This window comes from Castor canadensis, chromosome 14 (genome assembly GCF_047511655.1).
Source record: "Castor canadensis chromosome 14, mCasCan1.hap1v2, whole genome shotgun sequence".
Classification (NCBI taxonomy): domain Eukaryota; kingdom Metazoa; phylum Chordata; class Mammalia; order Rodentia; family Castoridae; genus Castor; species Castor canadensis.
Window position 1 is genome coordinate 81,501,996 of NC_133399.1, and position 11,328 is coordinate 81,513,323.

An 11,328-nucleotide genomic window follows, 5' to 3' on the forward strand; every position below is an offset into this window, starting at 1 on the left:
ATGCTGACCACCTGCTTTCCTTCTGGGACTCTGCAATTGCTATGTGTCAGGTAGAGTCTGCCCAGGTGAAAAACCTCTAACAAAAACTCTGGGCACTGAATCTCTAATGAATTTCTCTGGCAGGCAACATTTCACATGTTGTCACAACTCATTGCTGGAGGAATTAAGTGTCCCCCATATGATTACACTAGGAGACAGCCTTTGGAAGCTTGCCCCTGGTCGCCCCGAGACATAGCCTATACACCTTTCCTTTTGCAGATTGTGCTTTGTAGCCTTTTGCTGGAATAAATCCTAGCTCTAAAACCATAGCCTCAGTCTTGGTACTCTTCCTAGTGAAACAGTGAACCTGGAAGCTGCCTTGGGGACCTTGTTACACAGGGCTATTATAACAAGTCCTAACTAGATTTGGTGACCTATTCATTTGCATGTCTATAGTTGAGGAGAAAAGAATAATAAACACAGAGTTGGATTCCAGTGATTGGTGCTTGGTGCTAGTTGGAGATAAAATATTACTGGAAGTTTGTAGCATCCAGGATAACTGAATGATTTTTAGTTATATTCTGGACATCATGAAGACTTACTATATATGAATTGAAATCCTACATTCCTTTATTTGCAACAAACCCCTGTTATTTAAGGTGAGCTAAGAATATCTTTTATCCTTTCCCAAAAGAGCCTAATTAACAATTGCCAAAGAAAAAAATCACATAGCCAGATGAAATGATTCTGCTACCTGAATGGATTTCCAACCCCAATAGAGACTTTGGTAGTAACTGCAAAGGATTTTGCTGTCCTTATTTGGTAATCTTTGGCACTATCTTAGCATAGCTTCTAACTTCAGGGTTTGACCCAACCTCTATGGATTCTAGTAGAGAAATTTGTTCCCATTAAAAGAATGAAATTCATTAGACACATGTCTTCAAACCTCCAAACCTATCTGCAGGGCCCTTATTCTAACTGTCTTACCTTCAGTTTCACAAGAGTGATACCTCTTTTCCAAAGTGAAATTGAGGACTTCATTTCTACATGGATTTCTATTTCCTTCTCTCAGTATAAGACCCGACAGTTCCTGGTATCCCATTTTCTCCAATATCTATCTTTTATCTCTACTTTCTACAGCATCTTTTTTCTATGTCCACAAAATATTCAAGGATACTTTATGTTAAGATAACAAAATGATACAAGCAAAAAGAAAGTTTTTCATTTGACACCAGCTCCCACTGTGCAAAAATTTTGAGAAAATATCCATACTCATTCTTCATTTACTTCAATCTTATTCATTTCTTGGTTCCTACCTCAAAACTTTATTCTAAGACTATTAATTATACAATTTAATCACCTCTTTCTATCCTAGTCATATCTGTATTTGACTCCTTTGAGTATTTACTGTATAAAGGGTGATATTTAGTTTTTCTCAAAGTACTGAAATTTTAGTTGGATGAATAAACAGGAATAAAAAAGTCTTAATAAAAGGCACACTGTACACAATAAAATAAATATCTTAAGAATTCTCTTATACCCAGAAAAAAAATGAAAGGCATGTTAATACTAACGTACTAATTCGTGGAAACAGCCGATATGTGTGGAATACTTGAAAATGAGTACAATTTTAAGAGATTCAAAAGGCAGAGAATCTAGTATAACATTATTGGTCATGCTCAAACTTTACCAGTGATTTGATAAGGCAGGAGAGTAGTCTTCTTGGAAATAGAAACCAAGAAGAGTAGGAGAAGTTACAAGGAAATGGTCATATCAGGGGCTTCACCTCTTGACTAGGTGAGAAATTATTCTGAGTTATCACACCTGGAGTATTCATGTAGCAGCAACCATAATTGGTGATGGGAAAAATATCACTGAACAGTCTGTAAGGACATTTTACAAATATGGGAGAGCAGTAGACTGCTTAATAGAAAAGCAGTTGAGCAATTTTGGTGTTGTTCGTTAAAACACAAGATTGACAGGAGACAATTTCACTGAAGCTAGAATAGGCCTTGATATTTAAACAAAGCATTCAAATAATGCCAGGTTGGCTCAAGGCAGGCAGGCATTAAAAACAGAAACTCATAAAATGAAAGGCTCACAGAGACAGTTAGCATTACCTTCCATAGGGCAGCTTTACTCAGTGGGTCTCATGGATTTACAGTCTGCGATTCCAAGCAGTAAATTCATTAAAACCAGGAAATTGCTTAATTAGTTTAAAGTGATAAATACTTCTAAAAATAAATCTTCAAACTACATGGATTCCAAATAAATTTATCACAATCAGAACTGTTACATACACCTATAATGACTAGACAATTAATTCAAGATAATAACATGTCAAATTGTGTGTTTCTTAACTTGCTTTTGCCCTTCTAAAATTGAACTTACTGGTTTCAAAGGGTGTTTAATTTCCATCCATACTCACTCCCACTATCTGTGTCATCTTGATAGTTTGCTTCTTTCCAACCTACTTTTTTGCTCCTTCATTGGATGCTATCAAGGACATTTACATGATAACAAGCTTTTGGAATCTAATGTAAAATGTGGTCCAATTGTAATGTGTTCATATTACCCAATTTCAATGTGTTTAGAAATTTGTATGAAAACATATACATTTATGCTTCAATATGAGCTGTTTTGCCAGAAAAAAATTCACACTTTAACAATATCCCAAATAAGAGTAAAGTCGGGTTATTCCCTTGGATACAATTTCTGTTTTAGAAAATAAAAAGCACATGAGTAGCAAATAACTAAATGTATTACCACAGAGGGTTCCTACTACTAAGGCCTGCTGCTCTCCATTCATAGCTACCCATACCTTTCAGAGAGCTTAATTTCTATAACCTCTTTCAGTTGAATTTGAAGTAGCAAATTTAGCCCATGGGATGCAGGCTCAAGTTGATCTGGCACATAGGATCATATAAGTTTATCCTGAATGCTAAGGATAGAAATTTAATGTAAATACAATCAGTATATTCAATTTAGTAACCCCCACAGAGTTTATGGAAACTAATTGTCTCTTAGTAGAATCATAATTTTTCTAGCACTTAAGATATACCATTTTTACTTTCTTACAGGATCAACATGGTCAAAGGAAAGGCAGGAAGCTGTGGAGACTGTCTTTGCTTTTCTTCCCACTCCTGAAAACATTTCCTAAGAGAGGTAGCTAATTAAAGCACAGCACTGAGCAGCATCACACCAACAAATAATACAAAATAAATACCTGATTGACTATGTCTTCATCACATTAATACCTGGCCATCAACTTTAAATCTCAAAGCAGTTTGTATAACATTTCAAGTATGGACAGGTAGTGATATATTGAATAAACAGCAACCTCAATGATTTACTTTAATATAACGTAGTTTTGTCCTTCAAAATCATATTGAATTGTGTTCTAAATAGTTAATTTAGTACACATATTATTACCAAATTAAAACAATCTTCTGAAAAGGACATATATTACCCACATAAATACTAAGGAAGTGAAATAATGATAATTGGCATGCAGATAAAAAAGAAAACATGCCATCCACTAATTGAAGTCCACCAGTGAAATTTTACTTAGCATTAGTTTATCAATAATAGCATTCATAATAGATCATATTATTTATTAAGAGATTTTTGGGAGTTTACTATAGAGGTTTAATTTCTTAACACTGATATTCAGAGGACAAACACACACACATATAGATATAGATGTAGACATATAGCAAATATGTAAAATGAGCACAGAATTCTCAGCAAATTTGAGGAATTATTAGAAGAAAATATTGTTCTTAGAATAGTTTTTATGCTTTATATGAAAAATGTAAAAATAAAGAAATGGACAACTTTAGCTGTTCTTAATTTTGGGTAAGGTCGTATATTTACTTACTAGAAATCTAGCAGTTGAAAGGATGGAATTCCATCACCAACCTACAAATTATCAACAAAATAACCTAAAACAATCTTATTTTACTCAGGCCACTTAATTGGACAAGACAGAAAAAACATGATTATTTGTGTTTTGATTCAATAATACACATTGATGGCATTGATGAATGACTGAATAACACTGATCCTACTTTTACTGGAACATACCATTCCTTTATTTTTTAAACACTATTCTTCCACATTCTAAGCAATTTAAGTTGCCAATCTTACTGCATGCATGCTGAGGAATACAACCAGAGAGTAATATAATAACTGAGAATTTGTAAAAGAGCAGAACTGTATTCATAACTAACATCAGCACATATTTAGAAACTCAGTTAGGATCACAGGGGAAATGATACACTGTGTCATTGTAGTTTTCCAGGTAGATTTTACAAGTTGCTGGATCTGGATGCTAATACAGAGGATCTATAGCCTCTTCAGCAGCCACTGATGTAACATTTGTAGCTGGGGTGTGGGAAGCCTCTGGGGTGTGTCATTGATGTAAGCTCTGCTGTTTTGACACTCTACCCAGATGCTCCAATTTTGCTTCAGTGACTCAGAGCTGAATCTGAGTGCCTCAAAGCATGGGTAACAAAGAGCTATGGTTAAGGGAGGGCTGGGTGGCAGTGATCCAGTGTCACCTGCATTGATTTGCAATCTTAGAACTGGTGTGAAAACAGCATGTAACCTTGATTGGACCCTCAGATGGCGAACAGCCAAATGGAACCTGTAAGAATTCAAATTTTTTTTTCATGTTCTGTATACCATAATTCTTTATTATATAATAATTTTAAGATAAAAGATAAAATTCCATGGAAGGAGCTGTATTTTTAGAGCAGATAATGTGTGTCAGGGTTTCAGCTGCTGTGCATTTGAACGTGTGCTTGTATATGTATCATATATAACATCCTTGGGTTGACCTACATATATTATCAGAAAATGTAGCATTGGGTTTTGCTAAATTTCTTGTCTCCTTATCCATGGAATTACTATGAAGCTGCTAATACACAAAGCATAATCACAGATTTTTAATCTCAGAGGAGTCTTCCAACAATAAGATGAGTCTTTAAATGGATAGCAGCTTTTGTGCAAGCTGTATGTCAAGATTCTTGACAGAGTTAAGTCATACAATTGTAAAGTTAAATAACAGAAGGGAGAGGCATTAAGAGGCAAAGAAAAGATAGAAAATTTGTGTTTTCAGATGAGACCTGTGAGGAGGAGAAGAGTCATCTGAGAAGAGAGACATAAGAACCCTCTACAGTTAACAGAAGCTGAAGAGAAATTGATTTGGTAAGAATTAGGGGCATAATCACGGTGTTGAATAGTACATTCAATAATAAGCCTGATTCTTGGAAATGCTGATCTAAAGGTGGGGCTGATAACTCAGACAGTGACGCACACTATAATTTCCACAGAAATAGAGGTACTCCTTACCCCTAATGAGAAGTCTGCATGACATAGTTTGAGAAGGAAGGTTGAGTATTAACATCTAGGTAAAAGATGAATGAGGGGTGTATGAAAGTGGTGAAATTTCAGGAGAACATGGGCAGCAGTGGAAACACACCACAAATTAGAGTCAGTGATAGACTGTGATGATGATGATAGCCTATCTTTGGGGGATGGAAGCTTGATAAAGTTCTGTGTTGGCAAAGACATCTATAACAAAGTTTCTAAGAGGGAGATGAGGAATAAAAGAATTTGATCAAGCAGACAATTTGAAACTATCACAACAACTAGCTAACAGTTCTGATTTAGTGATGCCATATGTTTAACAAACATGAAGTAGAAAGTTAATGTCTCACTTTGGGAATCACTTTTGATATTGAAATCTTTGCTTTCCCAAGTCAAACCTCACTATGATCTTCAAGAGCAGCCCCGCATAGGAAGCAGATGATAAGCAGTGCTGTGCATAACCACAGATGATGAACTCCCTCCTGGGGACCGGCTGGTGCTGTGAACAGCCACAGAGCTCACAGCTTGATATGCTAGAATATCATCAGTCTTGCTATAAGGTATCTCTGAGTTTCCTATTCTCAGTAGGTGTGCTTCTGATTTGTCCTCATACCGCCTCTTAGTGCCTTTCCCTTTCCTGCTTCCTCTGTGTCCTGCCTTCTGTAGAGGTTTCTTACCAGCTGTCTACACTATTGCACTGAGCAGCCTTCTCAAAACAAAGCAGCTCTTCCCATTGTACTCTCTGCTTTTCCATGCTAGGTACTGTTTCCTGATTGTATTCATTCATCCACCTTCTCCTGACTCAAACTCTCTGACCACGTCCTCCACTGCAAGCCCATATATACATATACCTCTTCTTCCCTGAGCAGTTTGCTAAAATATATTGCAGGAGAGAGATGAGAGATAAGTATCAACATAGGGCATCACTAAATCAGCACTGCCTCCTAGTTTTTGTAATCATTTCAAATTGTGTGCTTATTCAAGTTCTTTTACTCTTCATCTCTTTTAGCTATTTTGTAATAGACATCTTTGTCAACATAGAATTGTATTAAATATATATATATAATTTCTTGAATCCGAAATGTTCAGGATTACACTTGAAACTATTCAAGAATGAGGCCCTTGGAAATTAACCTATCAATGTTTACATTTTGTTTCTGAATTGTATCATCTAACCTTTTGACATGAAGAACAATTCAGTGGGAACATTTGTGTAATACAGAAAAGAGCACAATCTCTCTGGGATCTGCTATTTGTTTCAATTGCATAGATTGTTTCCAATTTTTAAAAATTAACAGATAAATGTCAGACATTTGTCAAATATAGCTCTGACAAGCAGGAGGGCTAGAATAAAATAAGCTGGCATATTGATCGACTGCTGAATTCATCAGGGCAAGTACATCTTCTTTAGATGGCGTAATGTTCCCAGGACTCCCCTGTTAGGTGCCTACAACTCTTTTGCATTAATTTTTTAAATTTAACAATATTATTCTTAGCTTTTAGTCTCCAGTGTTGCTCCTTTATACACTTGGCCTTCACAGACTATCATTCACCTACCTTACTGCCCCATTCATTCATTCATTCACTTTTGTGTGCACCTCTGAATTAAGCTTTGGGGTTGATCACAAGACATACTCATTTTTATTTAGTGAGTTGAAAATCAAATTGTGAACCCAGCTATTTTCTTATTAAAAGTTTAAAAAAGAAGACTGTGACTAAATTCCAGATGAATGGTATAGAGCTAGAGAAGTTAAAAGAAAGGAGGAATAATTGAGATTTAAATTGACTTATTAATTTTCTCATAAATGCATTCATTTAGTACAAATGATAATTGTGTCTGGTACTCTACTAGGTGTTGGGAATACAAAAGCTAGAAAAGTCATACAGCTTTCAGTTAAAGAGAAACATTTACAATGTGTTAGATTGCAGTAAGTTATACTTAAAATATATACTTAAAGCAATGCAGGTGAGGGTAATAAGAATAGTTGGGAGAAGTTTCAATTTTAGGTAAATAACTTGAAAAGTTCACATGGAAAAGACAATGTTTGATTAAAGGTCTATAAAAGTGAGAGAGAGTCCTGTGAATATGTAAGGTAAGCGTTTATAAAGGTCATAAGATGGGCTTGTATGGAGTATTAAAGATAACTACAAGGCCAGTGGATGAACAAGGGAGAGACTAGTAGACCTGGAAGCAGAGTATTGGGGCTTATCATAAAGGAGTTTATAGGTCAGAGTAAGAAAGATGGCTTTACTCAAAACCAGATATCTTCAGATAGTTTTAAGCATGTAAGTGACAAGATTACTCTGGGTGGTGTGTTGAGAATGACATTGGAGTAGGAAGGACAGACCAGGAAGGCCAATTAAGAGACTATTCTACTAGTCCAGTACAAAGATGATGGTGGCATTGAATGGGGTCGTGGGCATGGAGAGATGAGCAATTTTCAGATTATTTTTCTTTTTAAAGTCAAGAACTTGCTTTATTTATTTTAAAATAAACATTGAAGAGTCCCCCATTACCTACCACCCTACAAAACTTTTGAATGTAGAATGTTCAACAGCCTATCCATTTTAGGTTACAAAACCAGCAAAAACTCCAGTTGTCTAACGATGAATGTTTGAGGATAATTTTTGTGTTGTTTTTAAGTAGCTGTGTACCTCCTGGAAAAATTCCTTAGATTTAATTTCTGCAAAGAAAATATCATTAACTTAGTAGACTTTGCTTAATAGGTGGGATTAACTCTCCATGAAATCAAAGTAGAATGGGACAACAAGCAGCATTAAGTACATAGGTACACAGGACTAGTGTTCAAACTACTAGCACAAATTTCAAGATAGTACATATGGCTAAGTCACTAGATTCTTGATGCTGACCCATTGGCTATTGGATGAGAAAAACAGAAGTCTCAAGGATGAAGCCAAACTTTTTGCCCTAAGTAATTAATGAACTAGAAAGATTGAGAAGTCCTTAACTGAGTTAGGAAAGCCTAGAGAGAGGAGCAGGTTGGGGGAGGCAGTGGGGAAGACTTCAGTTTTTCCAAGGTTAAGTTTGTTAACTAGATATTCAAGTGGAGATGCCAGGTAGGCAGCAGGGCATATAAATCTGGATTATAAGAAGAGGACTAGGATTGAATAAAATAGTAATCATTATTTAGAGCTCCCGATACTGGATAAAATAAAAAATACACAGAATATAACCTGGAAGGAATAAAAACCCAAAGGTTGAGGACAGTGAATATTCTAACATATAAAAGTGTGAAAATAAGAAAGAATAATCAAAGAAGTCAAAGATCATTGAGAGGTAGATGCTGCCCTGGTACCCAAGTGAAGAAAGTGATTTAAAGAAGTACCAATGATCTAAAGTGTCAAGTAAAATGAGCACTGAGAACAGTCTTTTCTATTATCAAAGAAAATATGATCAACAACATGTGCTTTATCTTCTTTCTGGATACCCAGTTATATGCCTCAGGCTTCCATGAGACTTCACTGTGGTCATAAGCCTGTACTACAGACTGTGGAATGGGGCAGATGCACTATGTAGCGGTTTCAAGTCTCTTCTACCAAAGCCACCTGGTTGTAACCCTCTGTGCTCTTTCCTACTTCTACATGATTAGGATGACCTTGGAAAGCATATCAGATGACATTCCCCAGCTTCTTCAGTCCCTAAATGACCCAGTAGAGACAAGAAAACTTGAAAACTTATTCCTCCGCAAAGAAATGACTTGTAATTATGAAAGTAGAAGAATGATTTCTCACACTAACCTAGCTTACTTTATGTGATGTTGTTTAGGTCAACAGAGAGATTGATAAGATCATTTTTGCTGGCATAGTAGGGCAAAAATCTTACTGAGATTGGGAAAAGTAGAGTGGGAGAAGAAAAGTTTAGTTAGAAAGTATAGAAAGTAGCTAGGTAGCGCCACTCTCTCTATAAAAACAGAGAAGAGGAAGATGAGATCAAAAGATGGAAGAAATAGCAAAATAATTTGAGAGGGAGATACTAATAGTAAAGAAGGGAGAAAAACTGCTCAGACACATCCAAAAGTAAATGAGAGGAATGAATTTTGTATATGAATAGAAGTTTTGGCTTCATCTAGGAACTTGAATCCACAGAATAGGCAGAGGAAATTGGAAACAAGGAAGCAGATGTGGGTAGGTGAAAAAAGAGACCTGATGGGAGCTTGTGTAAATTCCCTTCAGATTACTTCAGTTTTCTCAGTGCAGTAGAAAACTTGAGTTAGAACTTGTTATGCTTTGGGTTAGGATAAATAGTAAGATGATGAGTTTATTAGGACTAGAAAATAGAAGCAAAGTCACAATTGTAAAAAAATAAGCAGAACTTATATTTAAAAGGTAAGCTCATCACATCTAGAATTCTTGTTGGGTACCAGTGAAAGGAGCTATAGTTTAGACTTGAATATTTCCTCAAGTCCTATGTGTTTGAGGCTTGTTCTGCCCATGTTGCTATTGGGAGCTGGTGGAACCCTTAAGAGACAGAGCTTAGCGGAAGCAATGGACATGCCCACTGAAGAGGATATTGGGACTAGCCTCTTCCTCTTTCTTCATATCCTGGCTTCCCTGAGGCAAACAGGCTTTCTCCACCATATACTCTCATTGTAATGTACGGTGCCATCAAAGGCCCAAAGCAACAAGGCCTAGAGACCATGGACTGAAGCCATGAACCAAAATAAAACTTTCCTCCTTCAAAGTTGATTATCTCAGGCATTTTGTCAGTAATGCAAAGATAACTAACACAAAACGTAAGAAAGCTATGCAAGATTTAGGAAGTTTATGGAGAGTACTTGAAGACCAGCTTGGATTTTCACTGAGGAAATTATTAAAGTAGTGCTTTAGGAAGCCAAATATCTGAATCCTAGATTTGGCTCTGTTACTAGGTTTTATTTCTCAGAAGTTGATTGAGTAAGATGAACTTCAATGTCATTTGCAGCCTTGCAATTTTATAATATTATTTAATTTACTTATGACTATGGGAAATTATTTTAGTTTTTCAGTAGTGTAGTATGTGTATTATAATTGATTTTTGTTAGAATCTTCCTGACAGAAAGTTTTTACACTGTTCCCTCAGAGTCTGGTGAAAGCATACTCCTTTTCCATTGGAGAACCACTCCTCTTTGACTTATTTACTATAGTTCAGAAGGGAATGATGACAACCCTCAGATCTAGAGGACATCATGTATGTAACCCACATTGGCCAGTGGACATATTTATTTCTCTTGCTACAATTATGTCAGGAATGTGCACATGAATCAATCCAAGACAACAGGACCCAAAATGAAATTTGCATAAAAATTATTGGAATCAGGATTTCTCAATCTATTGGAGTTGATGGACTGGTAGAAATTAAGCATGAGGGTGTGTCACTTGGGGGATAGCTGCTCTGAAAATCAAGCTCCATCAATCTGGAGAAAGAAGAAGTCAGATATCTGATGGCATAATGCTGAGTAAAAAGTAGGGAGGGAGGAGGATTCAGTTCTGAAGAAGTTGTTTGAGGTGGCCAGGTCAGTTAGGTAACAGCCACTGAAATCCAGGGGGAGGTGACAGAGACCATCTAAATGACAAGTTTCTATACATGCCCATTGGGTCAAGAAAATATTCTTACCTACATCAGAGATTAGTTAAACTAAGAGATGCAGAATAATATTTCCAGGATCTCAGTGAATTATTTTGTTTTATTTTTGGTGGTGCTGGGGTTTTGAACTCAGTGACTCTCAGTTGCACTTTTGCTCAGACTAGCCTGAGATTAAAATCCTCCTACCTCTGCCTCCTGTGTAACCAGGATGTACAGGCATGTAGTTTATTTTTGAGATGGGATCTTGTTAATTTTTTTTTTTTTTTTTTTGCCCAGGCTGGCCTTGAACCACTATCTTCTATCTCCATCTCACATGCACAAACCATCTCACCCAGATTCTCCATGAATTCTTTTAAGATGAAAATATAGAAAAAAGAAGGTAAGGTACCTCT

General features: G+C 36.2%; 1 protein-coding gene and 1 long non-coding RNA gene across 22 annotated transcripts in view; one reads left to right on the forward strand and one right to left on the reverse strand.

Annotated features, from left to right (window-relative positions):
- The window catches only part of Tenm3 (teneurin transmembrane protein 3), a 2,373,066-nt gene that overhangs the window by 1,442,209 nt on the left and 919,529 nt on the right, over positions 1 to 11,328 (reverse strand). The window lies entirely within an intron of this gene.
- On the forward strand, positions 4,495 to 11,316 carry LOC141416449 (uncharacterized). Its single transcript, XR_012441172.1, has 3 exons — positions 4,495 to 4,629; positions 5,102 to 5,190; positions 11,213 to 11,316. It is a non-coding gene; the product is annotated as an uncharacterized lncRNA (long non-coding RNA).